This window comes from Jaculus jaculus, chromosome 5 (assembly GCF_020740685.1).
Source record: "Jaculus jaculus isolate mJacJac1 chromosome 5, mJacJac1.mat.Y.cur, whole genome shotgun sequence".
In the NCBI taxonomy this organism is placed as follows: Eukaryota; Metazoa; Chordata; class Mammalia; order Rodentia; family Dipodidae; genus Jaculus; species Jaculus jaculus.
In genome coordinates this window covers 155,840,984-155,855,246 of record NC_059106.1, presented here as the reverse complement: position 1 = coordinate 155,855,246, position 14,263 = coordinate 155,840,984, and the positions used below count along the sequence as shown (strand labels likewise).

Sequence of the window (14,263 nt, the reverse complement as noted above, 5' to 3'; positions counted from 1 at the left end):
TGGCCTCGAACTCACAGCGATCCTCTTATCTCTGCCTCCGGAGTGCTGCGATTAAAGGCGTGCGCCACCACGCCCGGCTTGTACCTCTCTCTTAATTGTGCTGCTAGGGACAGTTTCTGTTAAAGCGCCTAAGTATTTAACAATTCAGTTCATTAGGCTGTAGTTAGTGCAAACTGCCCCTAGGAAAGGTTCCTGCTTGTAGATGTCATTTGTACTTAATGGTATTTGCTTCCTTTTTCCCCTCTTGGCTGTGGTTCCCTTAGGTTGTAAAAAGTTGCAAAGAAGCCGGGCGTGGTGGCACTCACCTTTAATCCCAGCACTCGGGAGGCAGAGGTAGGAGGATCACTGTGAGTTCAAGGCCATCCTGAGACTACATAGTGAATTCCAGGCCAGCCTGGGCTAAAGTGAAACCCTACCTCGAAAAACCCAAAAGAAAAAAAAAAGTTGCAAAGAGAAGTCTTGCTTTCCAAGGAGTTAAAAACATAATGTTGGAACCTGCATGGTAGCTCACAGATGTGACCCCAACACTTGGGAGGCTGAGGCAGAAGAACTGTCACGAGTTCAAGGCCAGTGTGTCTTATAAATCTGAAACCAAAAGCCAAACCAAAACAAATGTATATCTGACTGTGGTAGTTTGAGTGGGTGCCCCCCAATGCATTCAGGAATTTATTAAAGCTTGTAATTTAGATCTCCAGCCGTGTGGTTGGAGGAGTTGTCACTGTGGGTGGATCCCAGGGTCCAGCTAGCTCTAAGGGTGTGGGGGTGGGTCTAGAATTTCCCGCCAAAGCTATGCAAAGGGCCGAAGCTGTGTCTGGAGTTCCTGGAGTGTGCTGCTGCTGGTGGATGCCGGTGTCCCTCTGCTTGGACCTGGGAAAGCAGGACCAGCTTCTTCTGCTGTTAGGGAACATCCCTTCAATCTGTAAGCTTCAATAAATCCCTTCCTTCCATAACTGTGCCTGGTTTGGAAGTTCATACCAACAACACATGTCTGTCTACTAAACCAACCGAAACCTGCAACCAGCTACTTATCCTTCCCAACAAAATGAAACAAAATGAGGGGCTCGGAGATCAGTTAGTGGGCAGAGTGCTTTTCCAGCCAGTGTGAGGTCCTGAATTCTGGTTCCCAGAATCCATGCAAAAGCTGGATGCAGGAATGTCTGTCTTAAACTCAGTGCTACAGAGAGATGCAAGGCAGAGACAGGAAAATCCCTGGAAGCTCCTGGGCCAGCTTAACATGGTGTACCCAGTGACAAGCAAGATACCCTGCTGCAACCACAGTGGGACCAACACCTGAGGTTATCCTCTGACCTTCACACACGTGGATAAGGACACATGCATGTCCCGCCATACACACATCACCTATACAGAGATTAACCCCCACCTCCAAAAAAAAAAAAAAAAAAAAAAAAAGAAATCTATCTATCAGTTATTTACTCCTGGCTGGGACAAAGTGATCAGAAGCAGTTTAAGGAGGGAAAGGGTTGGAAGTATTAATCATGGTGGGGAAGCATGGCAGGAACAAGGAGCATGCTTCACTCCATCACAGTGGCAGGGAGGGAGGAAAAAGCCAACCCTGGGCTGTCCTCCTGAAGCCCCCCCCCCTTCCTGTAGCGAGGCTTTGCCTCTTAAAGGTTGCACATCTTTTTAGAACATATGCCACCAACTGGTAATCAGGAATTCAGACATATGAGGCTGTGGTGGACATTTTTACATTCAGAGCACTGCAGACCACAATGAACCAAAGCCCCCTTCCCGCTAACGAAACAAAACACAGTGTCGGGTGCCATGACAAGTGTTTGAAACCCCTGATTTGTGACTATCCATTGAGATTGTGCTAAAACTTGTTTGACTGCTGATGGCTGACTTAATAGCTTTTGGTCCTTATTTATGATTATTATTATATTATTAATTTATTTATTTGAGAGTGACAGAGAGAGAGAGAGAGAGAGAGACAGAGAGAGAGAGAGAGCTAGAGAGAATGGGCATGCCAGGGCCTCCAGCTACTGCAAACGAACTCCAAATGCGTGTGCCCCCTTGTGCATCTGGCTAATGTGGGTCCTAGGGTGTTGAGCCTCAAACTGGGGACCTTAGGCTTCACAGGTAAGCGCTTAACCATTAAGCCATCCCTCCAGCCCTCCTTATTTATTTATTTTTGAGGCAGGCTCTCACTCTAGCCCAGGCTGACCTGGAACTCACTCTGTAGCCTAGGCTGGCCTCAAACTCATGGTAATCCTTTTGCCTTAAGCCTCTCAAGTGCTGGAAGTAAGGGCATGAGCCTCCATGACTGGCTTTTTCTCCTATAAAATGACAGAATTTGTCACCTGGATGATTCTGGGCCATGCTACTAGGATGGGAAAGCAACAACATTTTGGTTTTGTTATTGAAATTGGTGAAATCAGAAGAAAGTTCCTAGTTATCATTTTGGTCAACTTCAAATATATATAAATTTGCAAACAGAGAGAGAGTATGAAGAGACAGGCAGAGAGAATGGGTGCATCAGGGCCTTCAGCTGCTGCAAATAAACTCCAGATGCATATGCCACTTTGTGCATCTGGCTTTACTTGGGGAGTGGAGTATTGAACCTAGGTCCTTAAGATTTGCAGGCATGTGACTTAACTGCTGAGTCATCTCCCAGCCCTTGGTCAACTTTTGATGTGTTATTGCTCATCATCTCATTTGGATCAAACTCTGCTATAACCCCACTTCATTGCGGGGGTGGGGGGGGGAAGCTGAGTCTTACAAATGCTCTGTAGCATTTGTTCTAGAAGCATTCTTTTTTTCTTTTTTTTTTTAATTTCTTTTTATTTATTTATTTGAGAGTGACAGACACAGAGAGAAAGACAGATAGAGGGAGAGAGAGAGAATGGGCGCGCAAGGGCTTCCAGCCTCTGCAAACGAACTCCAGACGCGTGCGCCCCCTTGTGCATCTGGCTAACGTGGGACCTGGGGAACCGAGCCTCGAACCGGGGTCCTTAGGCTTCACAGGCAAGCGCTTTACCGCTAAGCCATCTCTCCAGCCCTAGAAGCATTCTTTTAGAGAACTCTGGTCCCAGTCACTCTCTCTTGAGGGGAATTCTGCTGCCCAGCTCCCAGACAAGGGCTTCTCTACAGCATAGACAAGCATGTTTAATACTTTCCTGGTGGAGGTACACTTATTAGTTTCTTTTCTTTTCTTTCTTTTTCTTCTTTTTTTTTGAGGTAGGGTCTCACTCTCACTCTAGCCCAGGCTGACCTGAAATTCACTCTGTAGTCTCAGGGCAGCCTGGAACTCATGGCGATCCTCCTAACCTCTGCCTCCTGAGTGCTGGGATTAAAGGCGTGCGCCGCCACGCCTGGCTTCACTTAGTGATTTCTCAACATTGAGAGTCCTTGTTGTCTTCAGACACTGGGTTTTGCGTATCTATTTCACCTCATAGTTTGGGGTGTGAAAAATGAAGGTTCAGAGAGGTTAAGTCATTTGCCCAAGGTCATGTACCTAGTGAGTACTGGAGCTTAGGTTCTTGCAACTCTAGGATGTGATTAGTAAGAGAATCTAGAAAAACCTTTAATTTTTTTTCTGTTTGTTTGTTTTTGTTTTTTGAGGCAGGGTCTCGCGGTAGCCCAGGCTGACCTAGACTAGACTATGTTGACTGTGTAGTCTCAGGCTAGCCTTGAATTCAGAGCCGTCCCCCTACCTCTGCCTCCCTAATGCTGCCGTTAAAGGCATGCACCACCATGCCTGGCTATTTAATTTTACCAAGTCTTTAGTCATTTCTAGTTACATCAGACCATCAAGTAGAAAGCCATCTTCCTTAAGGATTTTAACAGGAGAGTTTCACTTTTAGGGAAGGTGGCAGAGTTAAGGTAATTCAGGGTAAGTCCAGGGCTGGGGGTGGAGCTTGGTTGGTAGAATGCTTGCCTTGTGTGCAGGGGCCCCGGGTTCTGTTTCCAACCCTGTGGGGCGGGGGTGGGGGCAGGGGGGATGCTTAGCAGTGCACCCCTTCTTAGGCAACGTGGACTGTGCAAACACAAACCAGTTGATGTATGAGTGTGTGCAATGGGCCGGAAGGAAGCAAGCCGCGATCATTTAGTGTGCACCTGCTTGGGGCAGACTGTTTTTTTTTTTTTTCCACACTCGCTGTGCCCAAGCCACTGGCACGTGTGAGGCCTGGGCCTTTTGCAGGATTTATCACTGCTTACAAAGCAGGCGTTTCTTCAGCATCCAGATGAGGCGGCAGAAGCCCAGGGAAGTTTTAATTGGTTTGGTGATGGGAATTGCAAAGAGAAGGCGGGCTTGAATCGAGAGTGTGATTCTTACGCTCCTAGCTTCCAGCTTGAGTTGCATAATGCGTCCTTGTGCTTATAAGCGATATAAATCTCCAGGTGGACGGTGGGGAAGCGCTCTTGGCCGCCTCTGTTGCTTCAGCTGTCCGAGAGGAATGGCTTTCACAAATACGGAGAGGGAATTGGATTTTCACTTTGCGATAATTCATATCACAGGAGTGGCGAAGGTCATTACCACGGGAATTGCAAAAATCCCTGAAGTGGTGGGTCCTGAATGAGCTGGCTTGCTCCTGGACAGGCATACTTTTGGGACATAAAAACACAAGTGCTTGTTAAAATTTTCCTTTAAAAGAGACATTTTATGAATGGAAAATTATTATTATTATTAATTAATTTGAGGTAAGGTCTCACTGTAGCCCCGGTTGACCTAGAACTCACAGCAGTCCTCCTACCTCAGCCTCCTTAGTAATTTAATCTTGGGATTAAAGGTGCGCACCGCCACAAGTGGCATGGGGGGAAATTTAGATCAAGTTTATTTTGTTCTTTTTTGTCTTCTGGTGCTGGGATCCCACCCAGTGTATGAAATAAAATGTATTATTTTAGCCACTTTTACATGTCCAGATCAATGTTATTCAATGCTTTCACAGAGCCACCATCATCATCATCCAACTCCAGAATGATCTTTCTTCCCAAACTGAGGCTCTCCATCCACTAAGTATCAAGTCTCCGTTCCTCTCCCCACCACCCAGCCCCTGGAAGCTATCATTCTCTCGGTCTCTGGAGCTGGCCACTTTAGGTCACTTGTGTGGGTGGACTTGACCTTTCGCGCCTGGCTCCTTTCACTCAGTGCAGGGTCTTCACGGTTCCTCTCTGTTGTCGTATGGGTGTCAATCTCCTGCTTTAAGGGTCAGAAACTCCGTTGTGTGAGCACGTGTGCATGCGCATGCGTTTGTATGTGTGTAGCATGCGTGGCGTGCTGTATGTATAGTGTATGCACACGTGTGTGCTGCAGATATAAACATACCCCATGAGCGCATGTGCAGAGGCTAGAGGAGAATGTTGGGTGGACTCTTCTAGTGATCGTCTGTGTCCTTGAAACATAAACGTGTTCCTTGAAGCAGTCTCTCACTGAACCTGGGCTGCTGTTCATTAATTCATCTGTGAGGAGGGGGAGAGAGAGAGAGAGAATAGACGCACTGCAAATGAACTCCAGACACATGCGCCACTTTGTGCATCATTACATGGGTAGTGGGGGAATTAAACCCGGGCTGGGGGCTGGAGAGATGGCTTAGCGGTTAAGCGCTTGCCTGTGAAGCCTAAGGACCCGGGTTCGAGGCTCAGTTCCCCAGGTCCCACGTTAGCCAGATGCACAAGGGGGCGCACGCGTCTGGAGTTCGTTTGCAGAGGCTGGAAGCCCTGGCGCGCCCATTCTCTCTCTCTCCCTCTATCTGTCTTTCTCTCTGTGTCTCTTGCTCTCAAATAAATAAATAAAAAATGAACAACAACAAAAAAAAATAAACCCGGGCTGGAAGGCTTTACAAACAAGTGTCTTTCATTGCTGAGCCATCTCCCCAGTCTATGGGCTGCTTTTTTTGTTTCCTTCTTCTTTTCTTTCAGACTGGCTGAGCAGCGAGCCTCAGCGATTCTCCTGCTCACCTCCTCGCCCCTGACTGGACTGGGGTTCTGTGTGTGGTCACACCTGGCTTCTTATGTGGGTGCCAGAGATGGAACTCAGGCTTTCGTGGCAAGTTCTCGTGTCCGTGGAACCCTCCCTCTGGTCCCCGCATCCAATTTCTTGAGGAACCACTCTTCCGATTTCCACCGTGGCACTCCCTCACCATGTTACTCCACGTCTCTGCCTCACATGTTATTCCTGCGTTTTGATAGTGGCCGTCCCAATGGGTGTGAAGTGACTCTGTGGGTTTGATTTGTATTCCTCTAGTGGTCAGGGATGTCGAGTATCATTTTACACGCTATTGTCAGCATTTTACTTTATTTTTATTATTATTGTGTTTTGTTTTTCGAGGAAGGGTCTCACTCTGGTCCAGGCTGACCTGGAATTCAATATGTAGTCTCAATATTGTCAGTGTTTTACATGCTAGTATATCCTTACGGTATTTGCCCCACCCCCCCCCCATGACTAGAACCATGGTCTCTACACACATATGTTCTGTAGGGGGCATTTCATATTTCCCACCCATCACCATTGGTAGGGTTAGTGTTACAGCAGTGTCAAGGTTTGTTTTAAACTCCCTTGAATGGTGACATATTTAGTGAGAATTCCCAGTGTACATTGACATGTTTGCACATGCGTGAACACACGTGTACTCTCATGTTTATACACTGTGGACATGTGTGCACATATGCCCACTTGTGGACATATGTACATATTGGTGTGTTTGCACACCTATAAACAGACACACTGACATGCTCATGCACTGGTGGACATGTTTGCACACTCACATGTTTGCATGTGCGTGAATGCATGTGCACATCAGCATGCTTTGTACACGGGCACATGCTGTCATGTTTACATATTCCATGTTTGCACACTCACACGTTTGCAGTTGTGGACATGTTGGTACGTGTGTGGACACACGCACATAGGCATGATTACACACTCACATATTGCAGCTTCCCCTTTTCTGTAGGTGGCTGCATTCATTACTCTTCTTGCTGTGATCAGATGCCAGAGGAAGGAAGGAGAGATGTACCTTGGCTCACAGTTTAGGGGACGCAGAACACGGTGGTGGTGAAGGTGGGGTGGCAGGCAGCTCCCTGACCATTGGAGCTTTACAGAGGCTGCTTGCTCAAATCTCAGCAGACTGGCAAGCAGACTGGAAACGGGATCTGGCTATAACCCACAAGACCTTGCCTCCTGCCCAGGGACCCACTTCCTTCAAGTAGGCCCTACCCCAAGGATTCCACACCTTCCCCAAACAGTGCCCCCAAATGACAACCCAACACATTAACCCAGGGCAGTTTACATTTACACTGTTATAGTATGGACTGGGGAGATAGCTCAGTGGTTAAAAGTCTGCAGGCCATGTAAAGTCAGATGCACAAAATAGAGTTTCATTTGCAGTGGTGGGAGGCAGGGCCACACCTATTTGTGCTTGCTTTCCTTGCAAATAAATCAGGAAAATGTTTAAAAAAATCCATTACCGGCCTGGAGAGATGGCTTAGTGGTTAAGCACTTGCCTATGAAGCCTAAAGACAATGGCTCAAGGCTTGATTCCCCAGGACCCATGTAAGCCAGATGCACAAGGTGGTGCACGCGTCTGGAGTCCGTTTGCAGTGGTGGGAGGCAGGGGTACAACGTATTTGTGCTTTCTTTCCTTGCAAATAAATCAGTAAAATGTTAAAAAAAAAAATCCATTACTGGCCTGGAGAGATGGCTTAGCAGTTAAGTGCTTGCCAGCGAAGCCTAAGGATCCCAATTTGAGGCTTGATTTCCCCAGGTCCCATATAAGCCAGATGCACAAGGTGGCACATGCATCTGGGGTTCGTTTGTAGTGGCTGGAGGCCCTGGCGTGCCACACCCATTCTCTCTCTCTCCCTCTCCCTCTCCCTCTCTCTGTCTGTTACTCTCAAATAAATAAATAATAATAAACAAAAAAAATCCATTACCATAGTGATGTCTAAGAGAAGGTGGGGAGAGACTATCTGTGACAGAAGACAGTGTAACTTGGAACCCTCAAATGAATAGTTCTGTTATGTGGCTTTGAACTCTACCTGGGAAAACAGCATTGTTTGATTGATCTCACCCTCACTTCTACCATTGGTGGTATTCTGAAATTACTTTTTTTTTTTAACTGGGCTTGGAGTCCATTTTCCATTGAAATGGTGCTACTAGGGTGATTGTTTCCCAGGTTATCCCTGAAGGCCAAGCAGCCCACATGCCAGTTCATTGAAGCCAGTCAGGCAATTTGAGAAGATTAGGTGGCTGTGGTCACACCTGGCTGTGCCCTGTGCCTGTGGCTGTGAGCCTGTCCCTCCCCCTCTCCCAGGTCTGGCATTCCTTGTCCCCACCATGGCCATAATACTGGCTCGTGTATGTCGCTATTGAGAAAAGTAAGGGGAGTGATTAATGACGGTATTAGTTTCCTAGACCACAAATTTGGTGGTCAAAAACAGTACTAACCTTCTTTCCCAGTTCTGAGGCCAGATGTCCAAATCAAGGTGTTGGCAAGAATGTGTACTTCCCCCAGGCTCTAGGCAGGAATTCATTCTTCAGCTTAGCAGATGCCTGGTGTAAGAGTCAAAAATCCTGTTCCCCCTATCTCTCTTAGGATTTCTTCTGATGCCCTATAAAGTTGATTGCCAAAAGACAGGTTGACAAGAGGCGAGGAGAACAATCTTATTTGCTAAATTTTACGTGAATATGAGAGCCCTTATGAAAAACAATGAAGACTTAAAGAAGCAGTGGGGACTGATAGTTTAGATAGTCATGTACGACTTCATGAACAGATGTATTCTTTTTTTTTTGTTGTTATTTGCAGTTCTGGGGATCAAACCAAGACCTTGAGCATGCTAGGCACATACGTACTCTACCGCTGAGCTACACTCCCAACTGGAAGGGGATTCATTCTGAGAAGTGTGTTGTGAGGTGAGTTCATGCATGCAAGCATCATAGTCACTGGTGTAGACCCAGGTGGCACAGCTTGCCACGCCTAGGCTCGTGTTTCTGGGCTACAAACCTGTAAGTACGTACTGAATGCTGTAGGCAATGATAACACCATGGTATTTGTGTGTCTGAGCTCTGTAAACTTAGGAAAGCTACAGTGAAAACATAGGTGAGGGCTGGAGAGATGGCTTAGCGGTTAAGGCACATGCCTGCAAATCCTAAGGACACAGGTTCGATTCTCCAGGTCCCACGTAAGCCAGATGCACATGGTGGCGCATGCATCTAGAGTTCGTTTGCAGTGGCTAGAGAGGCCTTGCGTGCCCATTCTCACTCTCTCTATCTCTAATAAAAAAAAATCTAAAGAAAAGGAAAACATTATGTGATAGGAATTTTTCAGCACCATTATAATCTTTAAAAATTTTTTAATATTTTATTTATTTACTATTTATGAGAGAGAGAGAGAGAAAGAGGCAGACACAGAGTGCGCGCGTGTGTGTGTGTGTGTGTGTGTATGAGAGAGAGAGAGAGAGAGAGAGAGAGAGAGAGAGAGAGAGAGAGAGAGAAAATGGGCGTTTCAGGGCCTTTAGCCAATGCAAATGAACTCCAGACACATGCGCCACCTTGTGCATCTGGCTTCCGTGGGTACTGGAGAATTGAACCTGGGTCCTTAAGCTTCACAGGCAAGTGTCTTAACCACTGAGCCATCTCTCCAGCCCCAATATTTTTACATTTTTAAAAATTTTTTTTATTATTATTTATTTATTTATTTGAGAGCGACAGACACAGAGAGAAAGACAGGTAGAGGGAGGGAGAGAGAATGGGCGTGCCAGGGCTTCCAGCCTCTGCAAACGAACTCCAGACGCGTGCGCCCCCTTGTGCATCTGGCTAACGTGGGACCTGCGGAACCGAGCCTCGAACCGGGGTCCTTAGGCTTCACAGGCAAGCGCTTAACCGCTAAGCCATCTCTCCAGCCCTATTTTTACATTTTTAATCTCTGTGTGTGGATGAGGGCATACACATGCATGGCCCACGTGTGGCGTCAGAGGAGGACCATCTTGAATTCAGTTTTCACCTTCCACCTTGTTTTGAGGCAGGCTCTATTTTCTTGTTTTCAGCTGCCAGGTAGGTAGCTGGCAAGCTTTGGGATTCTCCTGTCTCTGTCTTCCTTTTTTCTGTGGGTACCCTGGGATTACAGATGCTCGGATCAAAGATGTTTGTGGTGCATGTCCGGTTTTTATGTGGGCTCTGGAGTTCCCGACTTGGGTTGTCAGGCTTGCACAGGAAGTCCCTTACCCACTGAGCCATCTTCCCAACCCCCCCATTTTATCTTATGGGCCTGTCACATATCAACTTAAATGTTGATATATCGCACATATTCAGGTATAGTAAACTAAAAAACAAGACAAGACAAAGGGGATTGGGCCAGGGCAGTTGAAAGTGGTACCTTGACCATGAATATAAGGGTTCATTTACCAAGGTTTGTTTGTAGGGAGTTTTCCTAGCCTCAGCTTCCTCTCTCTCTGCTGTGTGTATTTCCTTTGTCCTGTTAAGGAGGGGCACATACCTTGGGGCAGTTTCATTTCTTTTGGGAAGGATCTGTGTGTGTGTGTGTGTGTGTGTGTGTGTGTGTGCGCGCGTGCGCACGCATATGTAACGTTTGCTGTTTAGCTATCTCTTAATTCAGTCCTTATGCCAAGGTGGCATGCCTTGGGCAGTGCATTCTCCTGCCCACCTCAGCTTTCCTTCGCTGTGGCCACACTGTTCCACCCCTGCCTCTCTGGTCACCTTACTTCCTCATCTTCTGTGTGTCTTTCTCTTCTTGTGTCTCTGTGAAGCCTCTGTCTGGCTCCTTCTTCAGGTCCTAGGGACATTTTGAGGGGATTTATTTTGGCTTTTCACAGTGGTTAGTAATAGCATGATCATTCCTTCTCAGCCACAGGGGACTGGTTCCGGGACGCCTCGCCACCACCAATGCCAGAATCACAGATGTTCAAGTTCCTTATGGAAAATGGCATAGGGGTTGCATGTAGCCTATGGATGTCCTCCTGTGAATTGTACCATGTCTGGATTTGGATTTCTTCTGATATGTAATTCACTATCAATGCCACATGAAGAGTTGCTATGTCAATAGTATAGTTTGAGGAATGATGACAAAAAAGGTCTGGGGCTGGAGGGGTGGCTTAGCGGTTAAGGCATTTGCTTGCAAAGACAAAGGACCCAGGTTCCATTCTCCGGGACCCACATAAGCCAGTGGCACATGTGTCTGGAGTTTGTTTGCAGCAGCTAGAGGCCCTGGCACTCCCATTCTCTCTCTCTCTGTCTCTGTCAAATAAATAAATAAAAATAAAATATATTAAAAAATACGTTTAAAAGAAAGGTTTGTGTGTGATGCAGTTTCTTCCACTTTTTTTAAGTGTACTCTTTTTCTTTTGTTTTTGTTTATTTTTATTTATTTATTTGAGAGTGACAGACAGAGAGAAAGAGAAAGAATGGGCACGCCAGGGCTTCCAGCCACTTCAAATGAACTCCAGACATGTGCGCCCCCTTGTGCATCTGGCTAACGTGGGTCCTGGGGAATTGAGCCTCGAACCGGAGTCCTTAGGCTTCACAGGCAAGCGCATAACCGCTAAGCCATCTCTCTAGCCCCACATTTATTTTTTGTTTTTCAAAGTAGGGTCTTGCTGTAGCCCAGGGTGACCTAACATTCACTCTGTAGTCTCAGGCTGTCCTTGAACTCCTGGTGCTCCTTCCACTTCAGCCTTCTGAGTGCTGGGATTAGAGGTATGCACTATCATGCCCAGTTCCACACTATTATTATTTTTGGTTTTTTGAGGTAGGGTCTTACAGTAGCTCAGGCTGACCTAGAATTCACTAGGGAGTCTTAGGGTGGCTGTGAAGTCGCAGTGGTGCTCCTATCTCTGCCTTCCTAGTGCCGGGGTTAAAGGCGTGTAGACCCTGGCGTGCCCATTTCTCATTCTTTCTCCCTCCCTCTTTCTCTCAAATAAATAAGTGCTCACAACCACCCTGGCTTCCACCTGTTTTAGAGCCATACTCACTGAATCCATGAACGTAGAAGCTGCAGAAACTGAGGCAGTATTGAGTGTCTGCTCTTAACCTTTGTCTATGATGGCTGGTTTTACAGGTCTTCACTCAGACCCCGGAGCTCTTGGGGTGGAGTCTGGCATTGGATTTACAGTCATTTCACTGCTGCACTGTGGTTCTGTGGGACCCTGGCAGAAGGCCTGGCCAAAAGAGAAGCCTGGTAATTTTAGTTGTTGGCATGGTTCATCTGAAGTCCTCTAGGAGATAAATCTTTGGGCATGTGGAAGTTTCTAGATTACATTAAGGGCAGTGGGAAGACCCATCCTAAGGGTGGGTGACACCGTGCCATAGGCTGTGGTCCCAGGTTGATTACAAAGGGGAACACAAGTTGAGCACTGGCATGCTTACTCTCTGCTTCCTGACTGCGGATGTGATGTGACCAGCTTTCTCTTCCTGCTCCAGCTGCCGTGATGAGCTGTCTCCTCTCTAATCCTACGTCCACATGACCTCTTACGCTGATTCTTGTCAGGTATTTGGTCACAGCAGTGAGAAACAGTACCCAATATTTTACCTTCTCTTTCTTTTTATTTATTTATTTTTATTTCTTACTTATTTATTTGAGAGAAAGAGGGAAGGAGAAAGAATGAGAAATGGGCACGCCAGGGTCTCCCAGCCACTGCAAATGAACTCCAGATGCATGCGCCCCTTATGCGTATGGCTTACGTGGATGTTGGAGAATAGAACTGGGATCCCTTGGCTTTGCAGGCAAATGCCTTAACCTCAAAGCCATCCCACCAGTCCCTACCTTTTCTTTCTTAAATTTTTTTGTTTATTTATTTTTAAAAATTATTTATTTATTTATTTATTTATTTGAGAGTGACAGACAAAGAGAGAAAGACAGATAGAGGGAGAGAGAGGGAATGGGCACGCCAGGGCTTCCAACCTCTGCAAACGAACTCCAGACGCGTGCGCCCCCTTGTGCATCTGGCTAACGTGGGACCTGGGGAACCCAGCCTCGAACCGGGGTCCTTAGGCTTCACAGGCAAGCGCCTAACCACTAAGCCATCTCTCCAGCCCTATTTTTATTTATTTATTTGAGAGCGACAGAGAGAGAAAGAGGGAGAGAGAGAGGAGAGTGGGCGTGCCAGGGCTTCCAGCCATTGCAAACGAACTCGATGCTTACGCCCCCCCCCCCTTGTGCATCTGGCTAACGTGGGTCCTGGGGAATTGAGCCTTGAACTGGGGTCCTTAGGCTTCACAGCCAAGTTCTTAACCACTAAGCCATCCCTCCTGCCCTGCCTTCTCTTTCTAAAAATGCTGTGCTATGCCACTTGGCTCATTCCACTTTTATTCCTACGCCCTTTTGTCCATCTGTTCTGTGACGGGTCTGTGTACTAATAGTGAGTTGAGTTTTGCAGGGTGGGGATTTGTGATCAGTGGCTCTCCTGAGGCAAGAGGCTATCACACCAGATGTTTGGGTTAATTGCACGAAGGGAGTTTCCTTCCTTTGGGAGTCCTCAGGAATGGTTTAACTGTACTGTCCCCGTGGACCCAGCTAAGACACCAACCAGTGTCATTTTTGACACATTCTCGGTGTGTTGGAATTACTTCAGCCCCCGGAACTGCACATTTGTTTTTATTTGGACTAATGCCAGTCTCATTCTGCATAATTCACAGGCGTTGCCCCGCTGCATGCTGGGACATGGCAGTGGAGGCAGGTGGGCTGCGAACTTGCTGACTTCACACTCCTGTTCAGGTCCACAGCAGATTCAGCGGATCGGTGTTGTGAGCACGTCATTCACAGCAGAGCTCCTAGGGTCACTGGGGTTCAAGTACTGAGTATGGCTAATGCAGGCCTTACCAGAATTGCCTCTTTTTTGAGTAATTGGGAGACAAAAGTTGATGAATACAAATAGGTTTGTTCAAAGATAGCCCTGGAGAGGACTTTGTAACTGGGTATTAGGAGCCCAAGAAAAACCTTGAACCCCAAACTGTAGATAATGTTTCTATTTTAATTGAAGAATTGAATAAAAAAAGATTGAGAAGGATAATTACTAAATTATTATATTTATTGAGAGAAATACAGAGCCAAGGAATGGCACCCACATGGCTAGAGATCCCACGTGGAGGGCCTCAAAAAACCGTGAAAAGAAAGGAGAGAAAAGAGAACTGGAAGGGATAAGGAACTCATGTGGTAAGTAAGGGCTAGGGCACTGTCCCCTTGGCTTGTCCTGGCCTGGCCCAGGCCCAGCTGGGGGCAAAGCTCACCCACAGCTAGAAGTTCCCAAGTGGTCTGAGAGCCTACCTTTCTCCTTCAAAGGTATTTTTAAA

The 14,263-nt window shown here is 46.9% G+C and overlaps 1 long non-coding RNA gene across 3 annotated transcripts in view; it reads left to right on the top strand.

The window, feature by feature from the left end:
• The window catches only part of LOC123460909, a 106,229-nt gene that overhangs the window by 39,832 nt on the left and 52,134 nt on the right, over window positions 1–14,263 (top strand). For 2 of the 3 annotated variants that reach the window (XR_006637278.1, XR_006637277.1), the window contains exon 2: window positions 8,766–8,872. This is a non-coding gene — a long non-coding RNA (uncharacterized LOC123460909). Of the gene's footprint in view, window positions 1–8,765; window positions 8,873–10,823; window positions 11,057–14,263 lie in introns of those variants that run through there. The other variant, XR_006637276.1, reaches the window with a different exon arrangement.